The following is a 14416-nucleotide window of genomic DNA, read 5'->3' as shown; positions in this document are numbered from 1 at the left end:
GATCTCTATGAGTTCGAGGTGAGTCTGGTCTACAAGAGCTAGTTCCAGGACAGTTAGGGTTGTTGCACAGAGAAACCCTGTCTTGAAAAAAAAAACAAAAATTCTATTCTTGATATATAATGCTCTGATCATTTTTTTCTGAAAATTTGCCATTTAATATAAACCCAGTAATATTAACATCCACATAAAACAGTAGAGATAGAATTCAATAAAAAGGAAAGATCCAGAGATCCCAAGAATGAGATTCAATGGTTTCAAAGGTTAATGCCAAATCACAAGGTTGCTACATTTCAAGATGCTTCAATATAAAAATAACATAGCTATATAGCAGGTATGTTTTGTTACTTTGAAATAAAGGCACAACATTGAATTACTATAATTTCTAACATTTGAATAGTTGATCTTTTCAGGATTTGACTATTTTTCTGACTTCAGAACTCAGAGTGAACATAAGAGGTAAATACTACGACTCCCTAATTACAGCAATTCAAACACAAAGGAACTAAGTGCTTTCATCCCATTATCTTAAATTATTTTAAACACAGAGAGACAGAATCAAGGATATCCTGTTCTTGAGAAAACTACAGTCTCTGAACGTACTTTTATAAAAATAAACCATTTTATTATATAATTTCAGACTAAGCTGGAACCAGTAGAAGAGAAACAAATGGACACACTAAAAATTGCTTAATCATCTTAGTCAGTGCTCTATTGCTGTGAAGAGACCCCACGGCTACAGCAACTCTTACAAAGGAAAGCATTTAATTGGGCCTGGCTTACAATTTCAGAGATTTAGTCCATTATTGTCATTGTGGGGAGTATGGTGGCATGCATGCAAAAATGGTACCTGAGAATTCTGCATCCAGATCTGCAGGAAACAGGAAGAGAAAACAATGGGACTGACTTGAACATTTGAAACCCCAAAGCCCACCCTCAGTGACACACTTCCTCCAATAAGACCATACCCCGTAATATGTAGTACCACTAATAATGACCACCATACAGATGATGTATAAACCTATGAGGGCAATTCTTATTCAAACAGCAAGGAGAGTGACACTATTAGGAAGTATGGCTTTGTTGGAGTGGGTGTGGCCTTTTTGGAGAAAGTGTATCATTGTGGAGGCAGGCTTTGAGGTCTCACATATGCTCAATACACATCCAGTGAGACAGACCACTTCCTGTGAAGCAAGATGTAAGATGCTCAGCTATTTCTCCAGCACCATGTCTGCCTGCACACCACCATGTTGCAGTAAGATGACAATGGACTAAACCTCTGAGCTACAAGTAAGCCACCCCAATTAAATGCTTTTTCTTTTTAAGAGTTGGTTTGGTCATGATGTCTCTTCACAGCAATAGAAACGCTAAGATATCACCACAACATCTAGATAACATTTTGCAATCTATATATTTTACATACATATATGTGTGTGTCCCCTCCCTCACATGATCCTGTATAAATTTCCCACAACTACTGAAGTTCAGAAAAGTGCAATGGTTTGCTTTAGATCACACAGCTCTCAGTGCCAAGGTAGTAATTACACTGAAGCAATCTACAGTTTAATTCCTATCAGATAATCTTACTTAACTCAATGATCTTTTTACAGAGGTAAGAGAGCAAAGGTACACATTTTTTTTTACTTCTGAATTTTAAACTCCCAACCACATTTCTCAGGGAAACAAATTTAGGTACCACTATTTCAAGGAAGGTATAAACTGTATGTCTAAAGACAATACTCTCCCTATTATTTTTACATTTATTTCACTTGTTAGAAATCGGCTATAGTTAAATCTCTTACAATAAAGACAGTTAAACTCAATTAATAGGTTCAAATATAAAAACACAGGTGCAATTGAAGATGGAGGAAAAAATACAATTTACTCTTTCACAAGTCATATAATGAGTTCTAAGTAGGCATATCTGAAGTCCTTTATATACTATATACTAGTACAGGCATTCAGAAGCTCCCATTTTAGGTATTACTTATGCCAAAAAGACAGGTATAGGAACTGGAGTTGTAGCTCAGTTTTTAGAGTGTTTGTTTAGCAATCAGTAGGCCCTGGATCCAATCCCCACAACTACATAAAACTGTCCATGGCGGTACATACTTGTAATCCCAGCACTCAGGAGATAGAGGCAAGAGGATCAAAAGTTCAAGTTCATCCCCTGCTACACAAGGAGATCAAGTCCAGGGAACTAGAGAGAGAATAAGAGAGAAAATAGAGACACTTACTCAAATCCCTCAGTGGATAACAAGATGAATCTTTCCAAAGATGAAATATTATAGCATCATAGACTTGACAATACAGCTTCAACATCCCTAACTCTTGATAACAAATAGTAGAAGGAGAAGGAGAAATAAAAAGAAGAGGACAAATCTATCCATTTTCCCTCATCTCTTTTGGAGATTTGGGATTACAGGACAAAGCATAAAGATCTTCATGTATGCTAAACAATAAAGTTGAGCATGGAACTAAGCAAGAAATGAAACTTAAATATCAGCAAATAGTGGAAACAAGGATCACTCTCTCTCAAAATTAATACTTGCCAGACAAATCCGTAAAAAGACAGTGACCTAGCTACAGTTTTAGATTTTCAGGAGGAATAAGAAAATGCTTATATCTTTAAGTTCTTTTTTATTAATATTCTTATCTTTGTGACACTAACATCAACTGAGAACATCCTGTCTGGCATGCTGTAATGATGATGGTGTTGAATGAAAGACTGCACAGCGGTTTCAGGTTTCACATGCTAGGATATGATGGCTTAAGAAAAGTTTTTTTTAAAAAAAAATGAGCTTGCATATATCCTAATTGTGCTGCTTGTTGGAACATGCTGCACATTAATACTGTTTTTACATTGTTCTTGCCAGGCCAATCTAGATTATAGCTGATGATACAGGAAAACATTAACAGACTTTTTCCCCCCTCTTATCAATTCTGCTTCCTCCCTTCACAAGAAGCAACATGCAATCTACACTGTTTGACCCTTCACCCTTTATGGAGCGATGACTGTTCCAAAGATGAACCCTATCAAAACCTTGTAAAGTGATAGGTGAATGGCAAGTAGCTCTGTCAATAAAATATCAGTAAACAGTGAACAATTATTATGAGAAATGAGAAGATAATAAAATGGACGAGAAACTCAAGATTATAGAAAGCACAAAGACCGAGTCACAGTAGGGTACTGCCCAGGAGTGATGGCTTAGAGATAAGACTGAAAAAAAGTAGAAATATCACTATTATAAAATGTTCAGATACATTCCCTTAATCTTCTCGAGAGGAACTGATAGTAGAAGTAGGGACTGTGTGCAAAACATAAAGGTTACAGACAACAGTAGACATGAGAAGCAAATATCTATCAGCTGTTTGCTAAGCACACAGTAAAATGCATTGATTATTTAAGCCTCAAAAAACTTATTTGAAGAAAATACATTTACCCACTTTTACAAATTAATAAACTGAGTCCAGATATTATATAACTTGTCACAAATCAACTGGTAAGTGAAAGAATCTAAATGCAAATTTTCTCATTTTACAATCCATGATCAGTCCAGTATGCCTTTCTGAGAAACAAATGGATTTAGATTTTTAACAGTGAAGTAAACCTTTAAAACACAAGTCTAAAACAAAGTATGGTACATGAATGTTCTTCCAGTGGAGAACCTGAGGACAGCACCTATTAGTGATGGGCAACTTCTCCCCAGTAGGAATGTGATGGAATGCCATCTGCAAAACAGAAAAGAAACACATTAATGGCACAGTTCTACCACTATCAGGGTCCCTGACTCTCAGCGATGACCACAGTTATCACCAGAAACATAATCACATCTGTAGTCAACAACCATCCTTTGATAAGACACATAGGGGGTTCTCCCAAACTTAAAGAAAAATAATGGTGAAGCAATGGTAGGCAACTCAGTGTTAGGAAGTGTTTCTGTCTGTATGCCTTGTCCGTTTCCCTCTCTTGATGAATTCATTTTGATTTTATGTATGTGGGTGTTTTGCTTGCATGTATGCATGCCTGGTGCTTTCAGTGACAAGAAGTGGGCATTTTATTCCCTAGAACTGGAATTACAGAGAAGCTATAAAAAGCAATGTGAGTGCTGGGAAGTGAACTTGTGTCCTCTGTGGGAGCAGCAGGTGCTCTTAACAGGTGAGCCATCGCTCCAGCCCTTCTTTCTCTTTTGACGTTCAAGAGCAATAGCTTTAGTAGATCAGATCCGAGTGAATGACCACAAACATACTGTGACGGAGTTTCAAACTCACAGAAATTTCAGGGTATAACAAAACTTCCTTTTCTAGCAAATTACTAAATGATTAGCGATCAATATTATGCCTATTAACCATGATGTGGTTCATAACTATTAGCTATTTAATCCCTATAAAAGACATTTGAAGGCATCATCATTCAAGCCTGAGAATGAAGAAATCCAAATTCTGAGAGGTGAATCATCTGAGGTTACATTTGGACCACAAATGACAATTCTAAGTCCGTGGTTCTTTCTCTTGAAATTCTAACAACTCTAAATGTGGACTTGGGATGTAAAAAGAAATAAAAAAAAGACATATGCCCACTGGTGATACAACAAAGCAAAGAATGTAGGACGGTCAGTCTCTGTCTCAAAGCTGAGATAAGTTCAAGGTGAGTGAGAGCTTGAGCCAGAGTGAGAGGGAAAGGGAGCGGCACAGAAACAGAACTAGTAAAAGATAATGTGTCTAGAATTGTGTGTGGGGGGTAGACTTTGAAATTATCCTCTTATCCATTTTGCTGATGTTTCTTGTAGCCATGGAGCCTGAATGTGTTCATTCAACGGTCTGGACTTACTGCTTTGTGCCTGGAATGGTCTCAACAGTCAATTCTTCTCGCTGTTTGTGACATTTAAGTTCTCCATTTATTTCGAATTGTCTTCTATGAAGATTTCAACCATATCTACAAAAGTCAGGCAGATGTGGGTATCACACACATGTTCCAAGAGTGAATAATTTTCTTTTCTTTTTTGGGGCAGGGTCCTTTATGTAATCCAGCCTGTCCTGGAAATCACAAGCCTCCTCACAACCTCTTAAGTGTAAGATAGTACATGTGTACTATAACACCCAATGCTAAGAAAGATCTTCCTTTTATTACGTGTGTGTTCACATGCACACATGATTACTCTCTTCTCTCACAATTTTTGATCTCCCTCCCATCCATATCAACCCCCAGTTCTCCTTACCAGTCCCTTTACCCTCCTGAATCTATCAGCCATAGCACTTGTGTAGAGATCAGAGGACAATAACAGAGTTCATTCTCTGCTTAGACCGTGTGAGTCTCAAGGATGAAACTCAGCTAATCAGGCTTACTGGTAAGTGCCTTTACCTAGTGTCCATCTTGCTGGCCCTGGGAAGGAGTTTTCTAGATTAAGTATTTTGTAAAACTCAAATGTCTTCCCTAAGAGGTTTTGGCGAGGCAAAGCAAACAAATGAAAATCACAGGTGGGTTCTACCTTTCCCTGCTGAACTATTTACTACTTATACATTATTCATAGAGAGGGCGAGCCAGAGCCTTAACTGTGTACCACCTATTGTTTATCCTAATAGATTCCAATGGGTAGTATCAATGCAATGTTCTCATAGATGGCCTGATTAAACTAAATGGATCATAAAATAAAACAAAAACTTATAAATCTGGGAAAGGAGCTGGCAAAGATAATAAGCAGAAGATTTTGACAGGAAGAGAAGAGAGATAAGAGAGGATGAGAGGATAGAGTAATCACACACACACACATACACACACACATACACACACATACACACACATACACACACACATACACACACACATACACACCTACACACACACACACACACACACATACACGCACACAGTTTTCAAAGAAAGAAACTTAAAACCTCTTGATAATATAAGAATCAATATATCAAGTGTCAAGAAAACCAAAACTCTACCAGCCAACATGAGCAAGACAACTATGGGCAGGAAACCTCCATCATTGAGATCAAAAGCCAAGCGAACAACTGTGACAGACTTGGAAGAGAGGTAAGAAGGAAAGGAAGAACTTAATCAATATTATGAATTAGGCGAATATGTTTCCTTTAGCATACCAAAATATATGTCTAGTTCTTTCTCCCAGAATCTGCAACCAGGATTTGAAATAATGCCAGGCAATAACAAATCTCAGGGACATGTAAACAGTCTATGCATGAAGGTATATAGGAGTAGGTTCATAACGCAGTACTAAAGAATTAGTTTCTAAACTGCTAGTGGTAGAAGAGCACTTGCTAATTGTATTACCCAATCACAGCATTTTACAGATGTGGAAACAAGCTCAGAGGGCAGGATCGTTTGCACAAGGTCACATAGCCAAGTAGCATCAGAATTAGTTAGAAGCAGCTTTCCAGAATCCTTTCTTAGAATGTTTATCATCATAGCCAAGGAAGAACAATATAGCCAAAGAAAAGAAGTACTAAGATATTTCTTTCCTATGTGAATTCAATTTATTTCATACTTACATAATTGTGTTGACTACAGTGTTTAAAGAATTTTATATTCATTAACTTGATAATTATTAAGTATTTGAACTTTCAAAATAACTCAAGGTATTATTGTCACTGTTTTAAGGGGGATACAAGTTAAACAAAGAGGTTAAGTAACTTATACAAGATTGAAAAAGTAGTAAATATTCAAGTTATTAAACAAGCTCTAAATTGTTTAATCACTATACTATTCCATACATATATTAGTTGTTGTAAATGTAACATATATTAGTTGTTGTAAATGAGGTCTGTGCACAACTTCAGCTAGTGAATAAGTTAAGATTAAGTTATTGTTCATCATATCTTATACAATAAGCTAAAACTGTCTTTAAATGGGAAGGTTTAATCCTATATTAAGTAGTTTATATGTCTGTGAAAAGAAATGTAAAGCCATAATTACTAAAATCCAGTATAGCAATGAGACCACACACTGTTGTGGTCTCTCACACACAAAAAAACAGACAACATAATGACCACAGGTGATACACAAATGCTAATGATAAGTTCAAATAGTAATGGCCTCAATTATTCACTCAAAGAAACAGGAAGGCTAGATGGATCAAGAAACAAAATATATCTGCTGCCTAAAAAAAAAGCAGGTTTAATGATAGGTACAGCCATACAGTAAAAGGATGGGCAAATAAAAAATCAAATGGGACAAGGAAACAGCAGGTCATACAGCACAATTCTAATGTCTGACAGAAAGAGTTCAAATTAAAACCTAACAGAAGAGATAAATGGGGACACTTCATTCTAATCAATGAAAAAGTTAACTAAGAAGACATTACTACCCTAAACATATATGAACCAAACCCTGGTGTACCCTATTTCATAAAAAGAAAATGTACTACTGGATTTTTTTAAATTAATTTATTTATTTATTAAAGATTTCTGTCTCTTCCCCGCCACCGCCTCCCATTTCCCTCCCCCTCCCCCAATTAAGTCTCCCCCCATCCCGAAAAGCAATCAGGGTTCCCTGTCCTGTGGGAAGTCCAAGGAACCCCCACCTCCATCCAGGTCTAGTAAGTTGAGCATCCAAACTGCCTAGGCTCCCACAAAGCCAGTGCGTGCAGTAGGATCAGAAACCCATTGCCATTGTTCTTGAGTTCTCAGTAGTCCTCATTGTCCACTATGTTCAGAGAGTCCGGTTTTATCCCAGGCTTTTCCAGACCCAGGCCAGCTGGCCTTGCTGAGTTCCCAATAGAACATCCCCATTGTCTCAGTGTGTGGGTGCACCCCTCGCGGTCCTGAGTTCCATGCTCGTGCTCTCCTTCTGCTCCTGATTTCTGACCTTGAGATTTCAGTCCTGTGCTCCAATTTGGGTCTCTGTCTCTGTCTCCTTTCATCGCTTGCTGAAGGTTAATATTCAGGAGGATGCCTATATGTTTTTCTTTGGGTTCTCCTTATTTAGCTTCTCTAGGATCACTAATTATAGGCTCAATGTCCTTGGTTTATGGCTAGAAACCAAATATGAGTGAGTACATCCCATGTTCCTCTTTTTGGGTCTGGCTTACCTCACTCAGGATAGTGTTTTCTATTTCCATCCATTTGTATGCAAAATTCATGAAGTCCTTGTTTTTTATTGCTGAGTAGTACTCTAATATGTATAAATTCCATACTTTCTTCATCCATTCTTCCATTGAAGGGCATCTAGGTTGTTTCCAGGTTCTGGCTATCACAAACAATGCTGCTATGAACATTGTAGAGCATATACTTTTGTTGTATGATAAGGCCTCTCTTGGGTATATTCCCAAGAGTGGTATTGCTGGGTCCAGGGGTAAGTTGATCCCGAATTTCCTGAGAAACCGCCATACTGCCTTCCAAAGTGGTTGCACAAGTTTGCATTCCCACCAGCAATGGATGAGTGTACCCCTTTCTCCACAACCTCTCCAAAAAAGGCTATCATTGGTGTTTTTGATTTTAAGACACAGGTTGAGACCAAGATAGTAAGAGTAGGGGATTTCAATACACTTTTTCTAATTGGCAGGTCATCTGAACACAATGTAAGCAGAGAAACAACAAAATGAACTAACATCATACATCAAATGGACTTAGCAGACATCTATAGAATATTCCATCCAAGCACCAAACAATATTCATTCTACTCAGCAGCACACAAAAGCTTCTGTAAAACAGACCACATTTGAAATCTTTACAAATTCAAAAAGACTGAAGTAACTCTGTGTATCCTATCTGGCTACAATGCAATAAAAATTAAAATGGAAAGAAAACGAATCTCTGGTAAATCATGTAGATTAAAAAAACTCATTACCAATTGAAGAATGGGTCAAAGAAGAAATAAAGAATGAAATAAGAACTATTCCTGGAACTAAACGGAAATGAAACACAACACAACAAAACCTCTGGGACACATTGAAAACATACCTATGAAGAAAATGTATCTCTCTAAGAGCCTACATTAACAACAAAAAACAGAAAGAGCGTGAATAGATGACTTAACAATACAAATAAAAATGTGGAAAAATAACAAACCAAATCCAAAAGTAATTGATGGTAAGAAATAATAAAAATCAGAGTAGAAATTAATGAGATAGAAACAAAAAAAAACCCACAAAGAATCAACGAATCTAAGAACTGGTTTTTGAAAAAGTTAGATTGACAGACTCTTGCTACAAGTAACAGGAAGGAAGGAAGGAAGGAAGGAAGGAAGGAAGGAAGGAAGGAAGGAAGGAAAAAGAGAGAAAGGACCCAAACTAAGAATCAGGAATGACCAGGGAAGGCTATAATAAACACCAAGAAAATGGACATTTTAAAAACCTATCCCTAAAAGAAATAGATGAATTTTTAGATTTTAGATTCAATCAAAATGCCAAACTTAAACCAAGAAGTCAATAACCTAAACAGACACATAGCAAATGAAAAAATTGAAACAGTAATAGCCTTACAAAAATATGTCTTTGCCAGATGGATGCACAGATACGAAGAGTTGGAATCAATTCTTTTTAAACTATTTTTCAAAAAGACACAGAAGGAGCACTTCCAAACCCCTTCTATGAAGACAGTGTTGCTCTAATCCCAAAGCCAGGTACAAACAAAATAAAAAGAAAACTACAGACAAAAATTCCAAATGAACATAGATTCAAAAATGGTCAATAAAATACCTGTAAACAGAATACAGGAATAGATTAAAATAACATTGACTGTGACCAAGTTGGCTTTATCCCTGAAGTGCAAGGATGGTTCAACGTAGACAAGTCAATAAATACATAAACCACATAAACGGACTTAAAGACAAAGAGTACAAGATCATCTCAATAGACGCCGAAAAACCCTGTTGATGAAACCTGATGCACCTTCATCATAAAAGTCCTAAAGAATATGGAACTAAGCCGGGCGGTGGTGGCACACGCCTTTAATCCCAGCACTCGGGAGGCAGAGGCAGGCGGTTCTCTGGGAGTTCGAGGCCAGCCTGGTCTACAAGAGCTAGTTCCGGGACGGGCACCAAAGCTACAGAGAAACCCTGTCTCGAAAAACCAAAAAAAAAAAAAAAAAAAAAAAAGAATATGGAACTAGAGCATCCTACGCGTGGCGTGCGGTCGTGTTTCTCAGGTAAGACATGGCTAAAAGCTTACGGAGTAAGTGGAAAATGAAGATGTGTGCTGAGAAGAAAAAGAAGAATGCCCCAAGGGAGCGCAACAGACTGAAAAGTATTCTCAAAGTTGACGGGGATGCTTTAATGAAAGATGTTGAAGAAATAGCGACTGTGGTGGTACCCAAACAGGAGAAAATGCAGTGTGTGGCGGAGGGTGAAAAGGATGACACAAAAATGTAGACTGAAATTAAGAGAAACAGAAAGACTCTTCTAGAAGAACATGGACAGTACCCAGTATGGATGAACCAGAGGCAGAGAAAAAGACTGAAGGCAAAGAGTGAGAAAAAAACAGGGGAAAAGCAGAGCCAAGGCAGCAAAGGGCCTGGCTTGGTAGACCTTACAAACTGGAAAGAAAGCCGGCCCTGTGGTGGTGGCACATTCCTTTAATCCCAGCAGGCAGAGGCAGGCAGATCTCTGTGAGTTCAAGGCCAGCCTGGTCTAAAAAGCAGATGCCAGGACCGTTACACTGAGAAACCCTGTCTCAAAAAAACAACAAAAAACAAACAAACTGGGAAGTATTCATGAGACAGAAGTTGAGTTGTTAGGATTCTCTTCACTGGTTTCAGCTCTCTCTGAATGGAAGCTCTTTGTTTTCATACTTTAGTTTCATCTTACACCTGTAATTCAAAACCAGAATAATTCATTTGTTTTGGGAATTTGAATAAACTATTTTCTGTGGTGATAAAAGAAAAGAAAAAAAGAATATGGAACAGAAGAATGAAATAATAGATCTTATTTCCTTCCATAAAAGCTAACTCCAAATGGATCAAAGACCTCAATGTAAAATCTGAAAATTGCTAGAAGAAAACATAGCTAATATACTACAATATGTAGGTGTAGGAATAAGGCCCCATTTGCCAAAGAATTAAGACCAACAATTGGCAAGTGGAACCTCATAAAACTAAAAAGTTTCTGCACAGCTAAAGAAACAATCAACTGTGTGAAGAGGAAGCCCATAGAATGGCAAACAATCATTCACAGCTATACAGCTGACAGAGGATACATATCCAGAATATATAAAGAACTCAAAGAAACAGTCAGGATTAAAACAAACAACACCCATTCAAATAATAGGTCTGAGACCTAAATAGTTCTCAAAAAAGAAAATGAAAATGGCTAAAAATACCTTTAAAACTGTTCATTGCTCCTATCAACTAGGGAAATACAAATCAAAACAATAAGCCAACTTATCCCAGTCAGAATGGCAAATACAAACAAAACAGCTGACAACAAATGCTGAAGGAGATGTGGGGGAAACCCTCATGCACCATTAGTGGAACCGCAAACTGGAAAAGTTACCATGGAAAAGAGTGTGAATTCTCAAAAACTAAAAATAAATCTACCATGTCACTCAGCTACACCACTCTTTGACATCTGTCCAAAGACTCAGTCTCCTACTTCACAGATACTTGTTCAGCCACATTTTTTTGCTGCCATATTCATTATTGTTAGGAAATGGAAACTAGCAAATGTTCTTCATCTGATGAATGGATAATAAAAATGTGGTACATTATACACTATGGAATACTATTCATCTGTAAAGAAAAATAAAATCATAAATCCATTATTTTGAAGCCTTCTCATTGATGTTCCCTTTAGTCCACAACTGCTGTCACCTTGTGGTTGGAGTTTTTCCCCAAAGCACTTGACAGAGCTCCTGTTTATATATTTTCAGTGGTGGTAGCATTATCTTTCTTTTCTCTCCCTAGAATGTGGGACCTGAGTGTGGATAACTAAGACGGTGTACCTGGAATATGTATATAGTTAATATCCTCCTTTTTCTTAATAGTATTGCCTGAATCAAGGATATTATTTCAGTGTCTTTGTGTGGAGGAGGAACGAGGAGGCCTTTTGCCTGAGTAGTCACAATATAGCTCAATTAAAAAAAGAGAGAAACAAAAGAGATCAGACTAACATAAACTATGAGGGGACTACTCCTGTTCACAAATCATACATTTTGTCACGTGACAAGTATTTAGCCTGAAAGTCCTTTTTTTTTTCATTTTAGGAGCTCTTAATACAAAGGAAGTACGATTGCTGAATTGGCTATAGATTTAAGAGAATAACACTTATCAACGAAAAGATTATCTTTAATAAAGTTTTTTCAACAATAGAGATGTAGCTAAAGAAAAAATTAAAATGTTAAATCTAAATCCCACTTTTGGAGGTTGGATATTTTGTGGAATTATTCATTATTATTTGACATCAGGAACTCTGAGATATGAAGTAGGTTTCCAGGCTATCTTTTTGCTGTTGTCATTGAATATCCAATTCTTTAAATTTAATTTATTTATTTTACATCCTGACCGCAGCCTCCCCTTCCTCCTTTTCTCCCATTCCCTACTCCCCCTGGGCCCCTCAATCCACCCCTCCTCCGTGTCCACTCAGAAAAGGGCAGGCCTCACATGGGCAGTAGCAAAGCAAGGCATATCAAGCTGCCTTAAGACCAAGCACCTTCCCCTGTATTCCGGCTGGGCAAGGCAATCCAGCATGAGGAATAGCTTCCCAAGACAGGCTACCTTTTTTTTAAAAACAAATCTTTTTTAAATGTACCCAAATCAATAGTTTGTCTTGTTTTCATTCATAATCTTCTCATACATAATGCTTTACTTTGAAATATATTTTCTGTATAAGTGCATAAAACATAATTTATAGTAAGTATAAAACCCAATGTGAAGCTCTATGACTTCAAGATAGCTAGGCTAACAGTATAGAAGTTCACTGAAATACATAGACTTTGGGTATAGCTAATTTCATTGGGTGATGTTCTTTATTTGGAAATTCTTTACAATAAAGTTTTAATAATTTGTAACTTTTTAAATTAAAATATATTCTTATATATAAGCACTTTACATTTCTCTCTATTACTTAATGTTTCCTTTTTGTCTTGCTATGAGTTCTTTTTTAAAATTTACAATTTGAAATAATGTTTTATGACATTCCTGAATTAGACAAAATCATTTTCCCAATGAAAGTGATGAGAACAAGAGACAGAAACTGGTCAAGAAGTTTGGGGGTAGGGACTTCCAAAAGGAACAGTCTGAATCTTGCCCTTGACTAGAAGCAGGAAATGTTGGGTCTGTCCCTAGGGATGCCAGGAGCAGGACTACTTTGTTACCTCTCTTAGCCTAAAATGAGCTTTCCTGTTATCAAAGCTGAGTGGAAGCAGCAGACCTACTCCAAGGATAGGCCAAATGTAAGAAGCAGTGCATCCCCTTGTCCTCACGCCTCACCCTACTAACTATCCTTGAAGCACAAAGAGGCTGAGGTGAAGAACCTTGGAATCTGAGGACTGGATTTCCAAAGTGCAACGGAGGAAACAATAGGAAAGTAAGTTCTCAGACAAAAGAAAATATCATGGCTAAGGCAGGAAGTGTAGATAAACATGATGTCTGAACATATATATTAACAATCTCAGATTCTGATACTGGAAAACTTCCAGAAAGATTCTCAGATGGGCACTACTTTCTCCGATCTCTGTCAGAGGCCCAGAAGATGCAGGAGGAGGTTGTAAAGAATGGCTAGTTGAAATACTGTTGTATTCATTTATTTATTGATATATTTTGCCTAGCTAAACCCTCGTTTTGCTGATTTACACCATCAAAACTGAAAAACTACACATCTAAAGGTTCTAAAATATAGAACAAAGCCAAACAAACAATAATAACCCTGCACTTCCTGGCTGGACCCTCTTTACCTCTATACAGACCACCAGGATGGAAAATGGTCACCAATTTGCCAACCTTTAAACTGCTGACAACTAGATTTTTCTCTATCCCTCTCTTTCCAGACTGAAACGCGTTTAGTCTCTCAAATCTTAGCTATGAGATGATATGATAGTTTAGTATGAACGATAATAACCTCTCAGTTTTCCAAGTCTATCTAAATCTATAGGTGATCCATTGTATACTTTCCTAATCAACCCAGTCTTCAGTCTTCTATAAAACGTCTATTAGCTGCCGAAGAGTCCTATACCATACACCAATCCAGGGAAGCTGCTGAACAAAGGTGTAAAGTACTCGCAGTTTTTTTAGGACAGTGGTGGCCATGCAGAAGCCTAAAGTTAGGATTCCAAGAAAATACTCCTCATAATAACTTAGGATGCGTCTCCAGTAATATAGAGGGCCGAAGACAGGTTTGTTTGTGTGTTTGTTTTTTGATTTCTTGCATACCCTGGTGGAAGCTGAAAAACAATAAGCCATCAAGAGGAAGGTCCCATCTTAGAAAGGCCAATTTATAACTAAACACAGTGGGTTCACATCTCAATGG

At 37.3% G+C, this 14416-nt stretch overlaps 1 pseudogene; it reads left to right on the top strand.

The window, feature by feature from the left end:
* The first annotated feature begins 10111 nt into the window (after positions 1-10111).
* Positions 10112-10481, top strand: LOC142841691 (protein LLP homolog pseudogene; annotated as a pseudogene).
* The last annotated feature ends 3935 nt before the right edge of the window (positions 10482-14416 follow it).

Source organism: Microtus pennsylvanicus, chromosome X, assembly GCF_037038515.1.
Source record: "Microtus pennsylvanicus isolate mMicPen1 chromosome X, mMicPen1.hap1, whole genome shotgun sequence".
Classification (NCBI taxonomy): Eukaryota; Metazoa; Chordata; class Mammalia; order Rodentia; family Cricetidae; genus Microtus; species Microtus pennsylvanicus.
The sequence above is the reverse complement of the archived record's forward strand: the minus strand, read 5'-3'. Positions and strand labels throughout refer to the sequence as shown.